Raw genomic sequence first — 16,349 nt, forward strand, 5'->3', positions numbered from 1 at the left:
AGAGATGAGGCAGTTGTTATAAAGAAATAAATGGGAAAGACAAGACACTTTGTCAGAGACAACAGGTTTGAACAGATGCACTGGAAATCATGTACTGTAATCCCTTTTCCTAGGCTGCATTTGTTGCATTTGTTGCACTTTTTGTAAACTTTATTTATAAGGTCACATTTCAAGAAGGAGAGATGAGGCAAGTTTTAGCCTCAGAAAAAACCACAGACACACTGTTACATTTGGAAAAGTGGAGATGAGGAAGGATTTAGCATAAATTAAAAATTATGGTGCATTTTGTTGCAGACAACAATTTGAAATATAGCATAGACATGCTGCACATCATGTAAGCAGTAAGCCTTTTTACTAGGCCACATTTCAAGAGGGAGTGACAAGGCAAGTTTTAACATGAAAAACCACAGACCAGTTCCACATCATGTAAACCTTTTTACTTGGCTACTATGTAAAAGGAAGAGAACAGAAGTGTGAAAAAATGTGCCCTGAGGTTATGCTTTTTTCAGTATAGAGAATATTTGAAAAGGAGAAAAAGTAAGGATGTGCTAAGAGAGAAGAGAGTGTAGAAAAGGGAAAAGGATGGGAGGAACTAACAAAAAGGGGATGACGGAGGGGTGGGGAGGAGGCAAGAGGGAGACAACAAGGGAGGTCGTGTCACACAGAGTATGCATGATATTTCTACAATTTCATGTGAACCAAATGGGCTATATCAAATTCCTATTTCTCTTTAAAGGAATCAAATAAATGTAAAATGTATTATTTTCAGCTTCCACTTGGGGTTAATTTGCCTGATACAGCATATGGGATAATTCTAAAATGTCTTTTAGACCTCATTGCCTAAACCACATTCCCAGTTAGCTTTGGAGTGTCCAAAAATATTTTTAAAAGTGAAATGAAAGGTATATGGTATAATGAGCATTATATTATTAATTGCCTGGAAAGCATTATTTGATAAAACACTTACCTCATGCAGCTTTTAGCCTAGGTTCACACTAGTACAGTGTAATTTTGAACTTATTTTCAATGCAATTTTGAGTGCAGCTGCAGTGTGAATTGGTGCAATTTGGATACTTTTGAATGTGAGTTGTTACTATTGAGACTCATCCCTGCTGTCAGCAGCAGGATGAGTCATCGGTTGTTAAGGAGCCTGCACCCACCAAACCAACAAAGGGGGGGGGGGGGTGAACTAGCACCTCACGCTCCTGTGAAAGCAAAGCGAGGTATGAGTGCCTGTAAGGAGTCCAGCCAACCATATAGGTAAGTAGAAGGTGCTTTGCCAGAGATGGGGCATAAGGCCAGAACAGCAGGTGACAGCAGCAGCAGATCCTGAATTTTGGAGAAAAGCAGGCAAGCAGTTGCTTGGCAGGCAGAGGGCTGGTCACAGGTGCAGAAGAGGCTGGCAGCACGTGACAGGTGAAGGACCAGCAGAGACAAGATAAGTAGCATGCAGAGCTGAGTAAACAGATAACTTAATGCATGGTCAGATGAACCAGGTCAGCAACAGATGATTATGTAGAGCAGGGGTAGACACCTTAGAGAGGAGTAGTCAAAGATCACCGGTCAGTGTCACCTCCTCACACCTAATTTAAATTTCTAATTGCAGGACTATGTGTTGCAAATGCACGCATTTAACGCATTGCACAGCAAATCAGGTGGTGAGAAGGCAACACATAGCCTCCTTACCACCTATCAACACACACTCGGATTTCTTCTTAGAGGTGTAGCACTTGTGCTCATTCACACGTAAAGTTAGGCGGTGGTGAAACAGCAGGATATAATAGAAGTATATGGCTAAGCGCAGCAAACCCACAGTGAAGCTGCAGGTACACTGCACTACACCCATGGTGTGTTTAAACCGCAGCACATCAGTGTGAAAGCAGCCCTATACTATTATGCCCAGTGTATTGCTTCACATTGACCTGGAGATCTCTTCTTTCCTGCTTCTGACACCCAGTTCCGGGACAAAATCATCTAGTGCCCAGGGCGAAGATGTCAAACTGCGTCCCTCCACCAGGTGGAGTAGGGGGTGGGATGTAGTTTGGAGCAACACGTCTCATCAAAACATATGTAACATAAAAATTTAATAGCAGTGGACATTCTATCCCCCAGTAAACTATTGGGGAAACAGTGAGGAAAGTCACTGTGAAGAAAAATGCCTGCGTGTTGGTGTTGTCACTGAAGGAAAAGATGCCCTGGCGTCTGTGGTATAAGTCTAAAGGTGAGTATACACAGTTAGCTCTCTTATTGTTCAGCTGGTGGACGGAAGAAAAAAATTAACAGATTTTTCCCATCCACACAAGTGAGGTAGATGGGGGAATCCTCCCCACTGTGCCATTGTATTCTGACAGTAGGGACTCCCCGCTGTCAGAATACACTGATCAGTGGCTGCAGCCACTTGGTTTTGGCCAATGATCGAATGAAAGTTTTCTAGCATGACAGTTCCACAGAAGTCAATCTACCGATCAAATTCTGTCTAACAGGAAGGGGGAGGGCCACACACAGATTGAAATTTTGCTGCTCCCTGCTGAACTGGTTGGAATTCAATTTGTCGGTACCCACCTTTGGGAGGACTGATGTGGTGGTGGTATGAAGGAGGGCTGGCAACTAGGAGGATGGAGCTCTATGGGTGCATTTTACTAAAACTGTGTACACTTTTTTTGTGGTGTAAACCTAAAGGTGAGTGTACTTTTTTTTGTCCAGTTGGTGGGCAGAAGAAAAAAATAGAAAGGATTTCCCCATAAGTGGTTAGCATTTCTGCCCAGCAGTGCTGGGGCAAATCCCTACTATGGCACTACCTGCTTGGAGTTTGCATGTTGTCCCTGTACCTGTGTGGGCTTCCTCCAGGTACTCCGGTTTCCTCCCACATTTCAAAGACATGCTGGGAGGTTAATTGTCTCCTGTCTAAATTGGCCCTTGTATGGGAGTTAGGGACATTAGATTGTAAGCTCCTTGAGGACAGGGGCTGTATATGTAAAGTTCTGTGTAAATTGAGAGCACTATATAATTCCTAAATAAAATAATAAGGAAGGAGGAATGGTGACTATCAGAGGAAGCAGGCTGCTGTGGGACTAAAGTTTGTTTTACAGCCTGCCTAAAATACAGATTTCTTGTAACATATTAGCAGCTACATACAGATATCCCAAATGGGATCATAGTCAGAACTCATTAATAATTGATATTTAATAAAATATTCCATTAGTTAAATAAATAGTTAATACAAACACTTTAATGAATACCTGTGGTTTAAATTGGCCGTGGCCCTTTATTTATAGGTATAAATATTAAACCAATTTATATCAACTTTTAAATAACAATTTTTAAATAATCAATACACTTAGCATGTATTAAAATCTTCTTAATAAACATATAACCGTATATAATTATATATATAATTAGCGTAGCCATTTAAGCTCAAGCTATAATTGTAACATCAATTATAATATCCCCTTTCAAAGGAAGGCATTAAAACCTCATAAAACAGGCCACGACAGGGAGGGAGGGTGTGATGTGCTCCTCTTCTGATCTTTGTCGTCTTCTGCCCTACTAATGACACATCCTCTTTTCTTTTATAGGCTGAGACTTGTGCAAGAGGACCATTTTGGGGCAGCTGTCAGTTTTTTTCAACCAATCTCTGGTATTATTTTTTTTGCCTTAAAAAACTTTAATCTACATTTTTTATATGTCTGACATGATCCCACAGGTGGTGGGGGCGGGGACATTTCATGCCCCGCCCTTCACCTTTATGGGATCATAGTCAGAACTTATTAACAATTGATATTTAATAAAATATTCCATTAATTAAATAAATAATGAATACCCCAGGCAGCGCCAGGTTAGCGCCAGTACCGCTAACGCCCACGCACGCAGCATATGCCTCCCTCAGTGGTATAGTATCTGAACGGATCAATATCTGATCTGATCAGATCTATACTACCGTCCCCAGCAGTTTAGGGTTCCCAAAAACACAGTGTTAGCGGGATCAGCCCAGATACCTGCTAGTACCTGCATTTTGCCCCTCCGCCCAGCCCAGCACAGCCCTCACTTACAAAACACTAAACGCATAACTGCAGCATTCGCAGAGTCAGGCCTGATCCCTGCGATCGCTGTTTTTTTGGTAGCGTTTTGGTGAACTGGCAAGCACCAGCGGCCTATTACACTCCGGTCGTAGTCAAACCAGCACTGCAGTAACACTTGGTGACGTGGCGAGTCCCATAAGTGCAGTTCAAGCTGGTGAGGTGGCAAGTACAAGTAGTGTCCCGCTGCCACCAAGAAGACAAACACAGGCCCGTCGTGCCCATAATGCCCTTCCTGCTGCATTCACCAATCCTTATAATTGGGAACCCACCACTTCTGCAGCGCCCGTACTTCCCCCATTCACATCCCCAACCAAATGCAGTCGGCTGCATGAGAGGCATTTTCTTTATGTCCTCCCGAATACCCCTACCCAGCGAACCTCCCCAAAAAAGATGTTGTGTTTGCAGCAAGCGCGGATATAGGCGTGACACCCACTATTATTGTCCCTTCTGTCCTGACAATCCTGGTCTTTGCATTGGTGAATGTTTTGAACGCTACCATGCACTAGTTGAGTATTAGCGTAGGGTACAGCATTGCACAAACTAGGCACACTTTCACAGGGTCTCCCAAGATGCCATCGCATTTTGAGAGACCCGAACCTGGAACCGGTTACAGTTATTAAAGTTAATTACAAAAAAAGTGTAAAAAAATATATATATATAAAATAAAAAAAAAAATAGTTGTCGTTTTATTGTTCTCTCTCTCTCTATTCTCTCTCTATTGTTCTGCTCTTTTTTACTGTATTCTATTCTGCAATGTTTTATTGTTATTATGTGTTATCATGTTTGCTTTTCAGGTATGCAATTTTTTATACTTTACCGTTTACTGTGTTTTATTGTTAACCATTTTTTTGTCTTCTTTTACGCCATTCACGGCTTTGAGTGGTTATACCAGAATGATGCCTGCAGGTTTAGGTATCATCTTGGTATCGTTCTTTTCAGCCAGCGGTCGGCTTTCATGTAAAAGCAATCCTAGCGGCAAATTAGCCTCTAGACTGCTTTTACAAGCAGTGGGAGGGAATGCCCCCCCCAACCGTCTTCCGTGTTTTTCTCTGGCTCTCCTGTCTCAACAGGGAACCTGAGAATGCAGCCGGTGATTCAGCCAGCTGACCATAGAGCTTATCAGAGACCAGAGTGGCTCTAAACATCTCTATGGCCTAAGAAACCGGAAGCTACGAGCATTTCATGACTTAGATTTCGCCGGATGTAAACAGCGCCATTGGGAAATTGGGAAAGCATTTTATCACACCGATCTTGGTGTGGTCAGATGCTTTGAGGGCAGAGGAGAGATCTAAGGTCTAATAGACCCCAATTTTTTCAAAAAAGAGTACCTGTCACTACCTATTGCTATCATAGGGGATATTTACATTCCCTGAGATAACAATAAAAATGATTTAAAAAAAATGAAAGGAACAGTTTAAAAATAAGATAAAAAAGCATAAAAATAATAAAGAAAAAAAAAAAGCACCCCTGTCCCCCCCTGCTCTCGCACTAAGGCGAACGCAAGCGTTGGTTTGGCGTCAAATGTAAACAGCAATTGCACCATGCATGTGAGGTATCACCGCGAAGGTCAGATCGAGGGCAGTAATTTTAGCGTAGACCTCCTCTGTAAATCTAAAGTGGTAACCTGTAAAGGCTTTTAAAAATGTGCGCAATTTTAAAGCATGTCATGTTTGGTATCCATGTACTCGGCCTAAGATCATCTTTTTATTTCATCAAACATTTGGGCAATATAGTGTGTTTTAGTGCATTAAAAATTAAAAAAGTGTGTTTTTTTCCCAAAAAAATGCGTTTGAAAAATCGCTGCGCAAATACTGTGTGAAAAAAAAATGAAACACCCACCATTTTAATCTGTAGGGCATTTGCTTTAAAAAAAATATATAATTTTTGGGGGTTCAAAGTAATTTTCTTGCAAAAAAAAAAAACTTTTTCATGTAAACAAAAAGTGTCAGAAAGGGCTTTGTCTTCAAGTGGTTAGAAGAGTGGGTGATGTGTGACATAAGCTTCTAAATGTTGTGCATAAAATGCCAGGACAGTTCAAAACCCCCCCAAATGACTCCATTTTGGAAAGTAGACACCCCAAGCTATTTGCTGAGAGGCATGTCGAGTCCATGGAATATTTTATATTGTGACACAAGTTGCGGGAAAGAGACAAATTTTTTTTTTTTGCACAAAGTTGTCACTAAATGATATATTGCTCAAACATGCCATGGGAATATGTGAAATTACACCCCAAAATACATTCTGTTGCTTCTCCTGAGTACAGGGATACCACATGTGTGAGACTTTTTGGGAGCCTAGCCGCGTACGGGACCCCGAAAACCAAGCACCGCCTTCAGGCTTTCTAAGGGCGTACATTTTTTATTTCACTCTTCACTGCCTATCACAGTTTCGGAGGCAATGGAATGCCCAGGTGGCACACCCCCCCCCCCCAAATGACCCTATTTTGGAAAGTAGACACCCCAAGCTATTTGCTGTGAGGTATAGTGAGTATTTTGCAAACCTCACTTTTTGTCACAAAGTTTTGAAAATTGAAAAAAGAAAAAAAAAAAAGTTTTTTCTTGTCTTTCTTCATTTTCAAAAACAAATGAGAGCTGCAAAATACTCCCCATGCCTCTCAGCAAATAGCTTGGGGTGTCTACTTTCCAAAATTGGGGTCATTTGGGGGGGGGGGGGGTTGTGCCACCTGGGCATTCCATGACCTCCGAAACTGTGATAGGCAGTGAAGAGTGAAATCAAAAATATACACCCTTAGAAATCCTGAAGGCAGAGATTGGTTTTCGGGGCCCCGTACGTGGCTAGGCTCCCAAAAAGTCCCACACATGTGGTATCCCCATACTCAGGAGAAGCAGCTACATGTATTTTGGGGTGCAATTCCACATATGCCCATGGCCTGTGTGAGCAATATATCATTTAGTGATAACTTTGTGCAAAAAAAAATAAATAAAAAAAAATGTGTCATTTTCCCGCAACTTGTGTCAAAATATAAAATATTCCATGGACTCAACATGCCTCTCAGCAAATACCTTGGGGTGTCTACTTTCTAAAATGGGGTCATTTGGGGGGGGTTGTGCCATCTGGGCATTTTATGGCCTTCAAAACTGTGATAGGTAGTGAGGAGTGAAATCAAAAACTTACGCCCTTAGAAATCCTGAAGGCGGTGATTGGTTTTCGGGGCCCCGTACGCGGCTAGGCTCCCAAAAAGTCCCACACATGTGGTATCCCCGTACTCAGGAGAAGCAGCTGAATGTATTTTGGGGTGCAATTCCACATATGCCAATGGCCTGTGTGAGCAATATATCATTTAGTGACAACTTTTTGTAATTTTTTTTTTTTTTTTTTGTCATTATTCAATCACTTGGGACAAAAAAATTAATATTCAATGGGCTCAACATGCCTCTCAGCAATTTCCTTGGGGTGTCTACTTTCCAAAATGGGGTCATTTGGGGGGGGTTTGTACTGCCCTGCCATTTTAGCACCTCAAGAAATGACATAGGCAGTCATAAACTAAAAGCTGTGTAAATTACAGAAAATGTACCCTAGCTTGTAGACGCTATAACTTTTGCGCAAACCAATAAATATACGCTTATTGACATTTTTTTTACCAAAGACATGTGGCCGAATACATTTTGGCCTAAATGTATGACTAAAATTGAGTTTATTGGATTTTTTTTATAACAAAATGTAGAAAATATAATTTTTTTCAAAATTTTCGGTCTTTTTCCGTTTATAGCGCAAAAAATAAAAACCGCAGAGGTGATCAAAACCATCCAAAGAAAGCTCTATTTGTGGGAAGAAAAGGATACAAATTGCGTTTGGGTACAGCATTGCATGACCGCGCAATTAGCAGTTAAAGTGACGCAGTGCCAAATTGTAAAAAGTGCTCTGGTCAGGAAGGGGGTAAATCCTTCCGGGGCTGAAGTGGTTAAGAACAATTGGATGTAACACTGCATATAACCAAAACAAAATTTAAAATTAAAACCGTTACAATAACTAAAAATACAATAAAGAAACTAAAAAAGGAAATAATAATGACAGGCTGCCAACTATAATGCCCGTCAACAATCACTTACCTAAAATGAGGATCTTATTTCTGCGACTCAAGGTCAAGTCACATCAGGCCGTCAATGGGTGGTGCACATGGAAAAATGACATTCGTGGCTTGAAAGAAACTCTTCAGTTGAAATCTAGCCAAGAGAATAGTGTACAAATTAGTAAGATAATGAAGTGAGGTAAGGAGAAATAAATCCACTAAATAAATAAGTGAATTAGGGGAGAGGGTGGAGGAAGGGAGCAGGAGGAGGTGACTGGGGGAAGGGGAAGGGGGGAAAGGGGGGGGGGGAGGAAGGGGGTAGCCAGGACAGAAGGGGTGGGGGGGAAGAGGTGGAGAGGGATGGGAGGGAATTGGAGGGAAAAAGGGAGGGGGGGAGAGGGAGGCGGGGAAAGGGGGGGTTGGGATTGAGATAAGATAGAAAATGGACGAGGGGGAAAGTAAAGAGAGGGAAAGGGAAGGAAAGGAGGGGGAGAAGGAAAGGGATAGATGGGAAGGGGGGGGGGGAGGATGAGGGTGTGAGGAATGGGACTGTGAAGGGGGCTGGAAGTGTGGAAGGTGAAAAATAGGATGGTTAGCATTAAAGAACCATATTAAATGTGATAACTGGAAGTGAACTGATATGAGGTGATTCCTGGGAAAGGAGTGCTTACTTACATCAGAGAGCAATAGTTAAAAAACAATAACTGAAAACACCAGAGAAGCCAGAACTACAGACAGAAGTCTGTAGGGAGTGTTGAGATGAGTAACTGCGGAGAGTAAAATGAAAAGATTTTCAATTCAGTGTATGCTATATAAATCAAATTTGGAGAACAAATATAAATATAAATAGTTCATGTTGGTAATTAATATAAAAATAGGTCATCTTATATACGAAGGTGACCAAATACCATCTGCAGATCACCTGCCCCCCTCAAATACGGAGGGATAAACAATCGCTCACCCAAAAAAAATTCACTTATTTATTTAGTGGATTTATTTCCCCTTACCTCACTTCATTATCCTACTAATTTGTACACTATTCTCTTGGCTAGATTTCAGCCAAAGAGTTTCTTTCAAGCCACGAATGTCATTTTTCCATGTGCACCACCCATTGACGGCCTGATGTGACTTGACCTTGAGTCACATAAATAAGATCCTCATTTGGGTGAGCGATTGTTGACGGGCATGATAGTTGGCAGCCTGTCATTTATTATTTCCTTTTTTATTTTCTTTATTGTATTTTTAGTTATTGTAATGGTTTTAATTTTAATTTTGTTTTGGTTATCTGCAGTGTTACATCCAATTGTTCTTAAAGTATCCCCTGATGAGCCCTAGGTGGTGAAACATGTCATGTCGGGATAATCGCTCCAATGCGACTCTTCGAGTGACTATATATTTTGTATTCTATTCTGAATTCTGGATGTATCCATGCACATGTATATACAATTTATATCCAATCTTCGTATGTATTGTATGTACCAATACAAATCTTGTAATTAATTTTTCTATATCTATTATAGATTGAAATGATTTATTTCCTTTGTTGGCACCTTAAAAGTCCAGCCAAAAATCCCCCCCTGTGCATTTATTTATAGGGATGTCTGTGCCCCTTTTTCCCTTTTTCAGTCATTGTCACCTACCCATAATGCTACTTTCCATATCAATTATAATATTCCATACGCCAGGCCCAAATTTTAAGGAGCCTTGTATCCCACCATGGCAACAGTCAATTCAACACAGGTTTGAAAATCCAAATTTAATATGTCAAAAGCAATATCAGATAAATGCACATTGTCCGGTCTATAGAAACCAGGCAAACCACCTTCTAAGTCCACATGTCGAAACGACAAACCATGAACTGAAGGCATGAATTTATCCAAAGCCCTATTAATTTTATTAAAATTTTTTTCCAAATACTGACGCTCGGAGCAGAGCAACCAGTCAAGTCGAGGGATCACTTCAGAAAAAACTAAAAAAGTATCAGGCAAAATAGCATGTAAGCACAACAGATCAAGCCTAATCTGGGAAATTAACTCTAAAGTTTTGCATTTACCAAGATCATTACCAGATAAATGTAAAATAATAATCCGAGGTATGGGCCAGCAATCATGTAATGAGACAAAACAGGACGTAAATCGCTCCAACGCATACCACGTTGTCCATACCAATGTATAATAAAACCAGTATAAGGTAATCCCAAATTATTGCCATAGACTCTCCATTCAGATCTTTTCTGAGCCCAAAAAACATAAGAGTGTCCAACAATTCATATGTGAAAAGGAGCACCTAAAATGAAAAACAAATATTAGGTCTAACATATGATCTATAACAGTTAGACCGCCAACCCCCAATTTTTTTAATCAGTTTCATCGAGACCATTTAAAACTGCTTCAGTGGCTGCACCAATACGAAATGAGTGAGATGAAATTAGAAGATGCTCTAAACACAATAGACATGTGCACACTGAAATATTTCGTTTCGGAATTTTGTTTTCGTCCGAAAAATACATTTATTTAGTTACTCCCGAAATTAGTTTTTATCTATTTCGTTTTTCGTTAAAAATTGCATTCGTCCGAAAATCCAAATTAATTAAGGTTGAATCTGTCATTGAAGGCTTATGGTGTCTGTCGAATGTTCAAAGAAGATTCGACGGAGCAGCTAAACTGTACGATGCCGTATAGTTTAGCTGCTCCGTCGAATCTTCTTAGAACTTTCAACAGACACCATAAGCCAAAGATTTGACGTTTGTATGTTTTTCGCTGCTTTGTCGAATCTTCGTCGTTCATTGAATGTATATAGTTTAAACAGAAAATGGACTGGTGATAGTGATCACTGATCAGACAGGTAACAAGATGGGGTATATAGAATCTCATTCTATAATAAAGAATCTTTAATAATAAATCCCCCCCCCCCCCCACAACATGGGCAGCCTCTGAGGCTATCAAAACACTAGCAGCAGATTATTATGAAAAAGTTAAGTTGAACTTTAGCTTGCTTTCACTATTGTTCTGCTGCTGTGCTTATGCTTAATTACTAAATAATTCAGGTTCTCTGACAAACGGACCAGCTAAGATTGACTGTCTTCTGAAATGATTCAGTGTGTGTGTGTCTCTCTCTGCTAGCAAATCGTAAATGAAAGTAAGTTGGCTGTACATGTGTACTTAGTTCTAGCTATTTTACTGCTCCTCCTCTTTGGTTACAATCAGCCAATAACATTCATCATCATCATTATTTTTATTTTACTTCCCCCACCCAATTCCAGCAGCGATCTTTTCTCCCCTATGTGGGAACTTTTCTCCCCTATGTAGGAACTTTTCTCCCCTATGTGGGAACTTTTCTCTCTATGTTGGAACATCTTGGACTTATAGAGTTAAGGTTAGGCACATTCGACCACAGGTTTGATGGACACAGATTGTTATTGTCAGCATCATGTCGAATCTCCTATCTATATCAAACTGTTGTAGCAACGAAACCTAAAATAAAGCATTTGTTTATGTCGGATCCTTTGTTTTTCGGATTCTGCACTTTCGTTATCGTTTGTTAAAACGATAACGAAAATACCTGAAATTCGAGCGAAAATGCATTCGGACGAAAACGAATGCAGATGTCTAAAACGCAATGCTTTAAGGCATCTACGCAGAACAGCCTTGAACTGATAAATAGTCACTGGCACACCCGTGTTATGAATCAAAAATTGTTTGTGAGTAGGGATGAGCTTTATGTTCGGGTCGAACATGAGTTCGACTCGAACATTGGCTGTTCGAACGTTCGTCGAAATACGAACATTATGGGGCGTTCGTGACAAATTTGAGTGGTGCGTCATGCCCCATAATGCACTGTGACATTGCAGTGCATTGCTGCCTAATGATTGGCCAAGCATGCACTATGATCCGCATGCTTTGGCCAATCACAGCGCAGTCAGCAAAGAGAGCCACAATTGGCCAAAGGCAAGGTGCCTTTGGCCAATTATGGCTCAGGGGGTTAAGTCCACGCCCCACACTGTGTAGTGTGTTGCTGGCGTTGACTCAGAGATACAGTGGAGATTATCCGAGATCTCCACTGTATCCAGTTTAGCTGCAGTCCGTTCCTGGTGTACTGCCTGTTTCTAATATACTTCAGGCAGGTGATTCAGCTAGCTGCAGTGTATTTTATATATATATATATATATATATATATATATATATATATATACAGTCAGTCTCGTATATGTGTGTGTGTATATATATATATATATATATATATATATATATATATATATATATATATAAATATCCAGTGTAGCTAGATCTGACTGCAGGCTGTTCCTGGTGTACTTTTTCTAATATACTGTCAGGCAGGAAGGTGATTCAGTGAGCTGCAGTGCATAAAATATTTATACAGTCTCCTACATATATATATCCACTGCATTCTAGTCTAGCCAAGCCTACATCTGACTGTAGGCCATTCCTGGCGTACTTTTTCTAGTAAACTTCAGGCGGTGTTTTGCTAATAAAATTTTACAGCATGTCTGGAAGGCCACCAAGGAGAGGCAGACGCTCACAGGCCACTAAAAGAGGGCAAGCAGGCTCTGTGTCTACAGCCAACAGTGCTGGTCATGGACACGGTGCATCCTCAGCACGTGGCTGTGGGGCACGCTTGACCTTCTTTTAGGCAGCTGGCTGTGTTGATCCACAACATGCAGAAGAGTTGGTAGAGTGGATAACTAAGCCGTCCTCATCCTCCTCATCCTCTGTCACCCAGGCTCAGAGTAGTTTCCCTGCCAATGCAGCTGCCAAAGTGGCCTATTCCATCGGCTCAATGTCATCAGTCACTCCTTCCCTAGCCCCACCATCATGTTTAACAGGGGCATGTAATTACAGAACAGAGGGAGGAAGAAGAGGACTTCCTTACCTCTCAAGGCCCCCTTTATCCAGATAGTATTCCTGCGGGCCCACAAAATCACACAGGAAGAGGAGGAGGATGAGGATTGTGTCAGCATGGAGGTGGAGCCTGGCACTCAGCATCAGTCTTCAAGGGATCGTTTTCAGTCCCCAGAAACCCATGGACTTGTAGGTGGCTGGGAGGAGGTGGCTGTGGCTCATGTCATCCTTACCCAGAGAACTCCGGATCGAATGCCTTAGCAAACCTTCGCTGCATGGCCTCCCTGATCCTGCAAAGCCTGCGAAAGGACCCTCGAATTTGTGGTATCAAGGAGAGGGATCATTACTGGCTGGCAACCCTTCTTCATCCACGTTACAAAGGTAAGGTTGCGGAATTTATCCAGCCTTTGCAGAGGGAGCAGAGGATGAAACATCTTCGGGAGGCCTTGCAGAAAGGTTTGTGCAATGCGTTTCCAGAGCCTGGGGGGGGTTACAATTTCCTGGTCCTCCTGGACAACGTGTTGCAGAGGCTTCGGTCAGTCACAGAAGGAGCGGTGGAGAAGGTGATCGTCTGACCGATGCGTTCAGACAATTCTTTAGTCTGCAGCCCCAAGGTCTGATGGGTTACAGCAACCATCGACAGCGTCTGATTTACGCGGTGCAGGAATACCTAGGGGCAAGATCAGACTTGGAGACCTTTCCAACCGAAAATCCACTGGGTTACTGGGACTTGAGGATGGACCACTGGCCAGAGCTTGCTCAATATGCAATTGAGCTACTGGCCTGTCCTGCATCCAGCGTTCTTTCTGAACGCACATTCAGTGCTGCTGGAGGCTTTGTAACCGATCACAGAGTGCACCTGTCCACAGACTAAGTTGATTGGCTCGCCTTCATAAAAATGAATCAGTCTTGGATCACCAGCTACCAAGCACCTGATGCTGATATAACCAATTAATTTTTCTATGAATGTGAGATCTTGTGAAGACTGCCTACGCTGAGTGACTATCCTGTTATGCTGAGTGACTATCCTATTCCTCCTCAATGTTCATGTTGATAGCTTCTAAGAACATTTTTGTTTCAGGGCACCACCACCAGTGCCTAAGGCCTAATTTTTCTGCCCCTGTTTAACAGGGGCGTGTAATTACAATTTTTGCTGTAATATTTCACAGCAGGGCTAGTTCCTGTGCTCAACTAGAGTATCTGTGAGGGGTTGCAGTGTTGTAGCACCACCATTAGTGCCTAAGGCCCAATTTTTCTGCCCCTGTTTAACAGGGGCATGTAATTACAATTTTTAAATAAAACAATAATGATCCCGCGCTACAGCAATAAAGTTGTCTAAAGTGCAAAACGTGATAAATAAATATATTGTTAATACAATATAAAGAATTAATTAATAAATTAATCCAGGGACATTCGAAGTAAATAGTGACAAATAGTCCATGTGGTGATTAGAGAATCCTCTTCTAATCAGGCATCTCTCTAATTACTGGTTAATCCAAAATGTTCTCATAAATAGGCTAGATTAACCGCAAATCATAAAGGTGAGAGGTGTATAATCCAGAAAATGAGCTCACAGAACTCTCACCTTAATTATCAGCATGTATTTCTGTTGAAAAATCTGTTCCGCTATTCCGACATCTACCACCAGGGGGTCCTCCATTCCACCATATGTTGTCCTTATATGGATGTTCTATATCCATGTCTTCATAATACTCTCACACTCCGGGGAGAGGGGGGGGGAGAAAGACCTCCAATAGTGTAGTATGTCCAAAAATCACAACTAATTTTTTAAGTAAACAGGCTGGACTCTTACATCAATAATAAATAAAAACAGCTTAAAATCATAACAGTGTGGCGTTTGTATGCCGTTCTCACGTCCACTTCCGGTATTTACTCGACTTCCACTTCAGGCCACTCCCTACGCGTTACATCATCACGTGACTTCATCAGGGGAACCGGATTGGCTGTGGTGGATTTGTTTATAAATGGTGAACCCGGAAATAGAATTGCGGCCATTTTCTTGTAGCCCGCTGTATCAAACAGCCGCTTCCAGCATATAGTAGACGTGGCCATTTTGCTGGTCATTGAAATAAAATCCTTCTATGGTGACAGTCCTAAACTCGGAACTTCATATAATAGTAAAAGGTGGAGATTGAAGCCAAGTTCATTTTAGTGGCATAGTATGACTCCTTCCAAAGAATATCAACTACTTCTGTTGTTTAAGATTTGACTATAGATACTAAAAGATTTTATAAAACAAAATTATATTATAATAAAAGTCAAATACTGTAGAGGACAAAGTTATTAAGTGATCCAATAAGCTCAATAAATAAAATGGGTGAAAAACTGAAATAAATTAAAATAAAAATAAAGATAGAAATAAAAATAAAAATAAAAATAAAAGTAAAAATAAAGATAAAAATAAATATACATAAACAAAAAAAAAATAAACATACAAATAAAAATAGAAATAAAAATAAGAATACATATAAAAATATATTTTTTTTTTTAAATGTGTCCCATATGGGCGATGGTTTAATAAAAATTAATGAAATAGAGGATGGGATAGATATAAAATCTGATTTAAAATTTGGTTGTCGTATACCGGAAATGAAGCGGTTACTGCATCCTGAGCTAATAACCATACAGTACATCAATAAAAATAATATTAATATCAAACTAAAACATATACAATGATAATTAAAAATTACTGAGGAAACAATTGAGGTCAAATTCTACGTTTAGGCCTTCAGGTGTCAAACATTTCATAATGTGTATCCACCTTGACTCTGACTAATAGTCCTGATCTTATGGCTCCCTCTCCATGATGCATTGTATTTTTCAATACCCCAGAATTGTAACTGGGATGGATCTCGGTTGTGAACTGCAGCAAAACCTTTAGAAACATTATGTTTGGGGAAACCATTTATAATGTTTTGGACATGCTCTTTTACTCTGACTTTAAGTGCCCTTTTGGTTCTTCCTATATACTGTAAACTACAGCTACACTGAAGGCAGTACACCACTCCCTCCGTATGGCAACCTATGAAATCTCTTATTTCATAGGATTGGCCTGTAGTAGTAGCTGTAAATTCTGACCTCTTTCTTTGAAACTTTATTGTGAGGCGACATGCGTAACAATTCTTACATGGAAAGAAGCCTTTCCCAGAGAAAAAAGTAAACTTTGTTTTTGGGGGAGGTTCAACTACAGATTTAACAATCATATCTTTCAGAGTGGGAGTCCTTCTGTATATGATGTTTGGTGTATCTGGCAGGATGTCATTTAAATCTTTATCATTCTTTAATACAGTATATGCCAATGTCGTTTGATAAGTTTAGCCACCTACTTGTATTGCACATTGTAGTCCAATATCAGACATG

The sequence above is a fragment of the Aquarana catesbeiana genome, linkage group LG01 (assembly GCF_042186555.1).
Source record: "Aquarana catesbeiana isolate 2022-GZ linkage group LG01, ASM4218655v1, whole genome shotgun sequence".
NCBI classification, from domain to species: Eukaryota; Metazoa; Chordata; class Amphibia; order Anura; family Ranidae; genus Aquarana; species Aquarana catesbeiana.